Raw genomic sequence first — 322 nt, 5'->3', positions numbered from 1 at the left:
AATAATGTCGCTGAGTAAGCCATTAATTTCATGGAAGCTTGCTTTTCTTTAGCTAATTGGTTGATCGTTTTCATGCCAGTGCTCTGTATCTGCTTCTATTATGGCCGTCGCTTTCGCCTAGTGTGGCTAATTTTTGTTTGTTTTAACTTCTGCTGTGCAGGTTGAACTTGGAAGAAGTTAAAATAGGTTGCTCGTTTTGATTTGGGAGTACAGTTTTGAGATTTCTAGCCTCGTCCTTAGGCTAATGGCTGTGAGTTTTCGAAAGTTCTCTACATTCTCTTCGTTTGTTATTTTGTGATTGCCATGTTCTTGACTGGTTCTG

General features: G+C 39.4%; 1 pseudogene; it reads left to right on the top strand.

Annotated features, from left to right (window-relative positions):
- The first annotated feature begins 11 nt into the window (after positions 1–11).
- LOC111475418 overlaps positions 12–322 on the top strand; it is a 3,050-nt pseudogene continuing 2,739 nt past the window's right edge.

The sequence above is a fragment of the Cucurbita maxima genome, unplaced genomic scaffold (assembly GCF_002738345.1).
Source record: "Cucurbita maxima cultivar Rimu unplaced genomic scaffold, Cmax_1.0 Cma_Scf01549, whole genome shotgun sequence".
Classification (NCBI taxonomy): Eukaryota; Viridiplantae; Streptophyta; class Magnoliopsida; order Cucurbitales; family Cucurbitaceae; genus Cucurbita; species Cucurbita maxima.
Note: the sequence above shows the minus strand (reverse complement) of the source record. Positions and strands in the feature narration are given on the sequence as shown.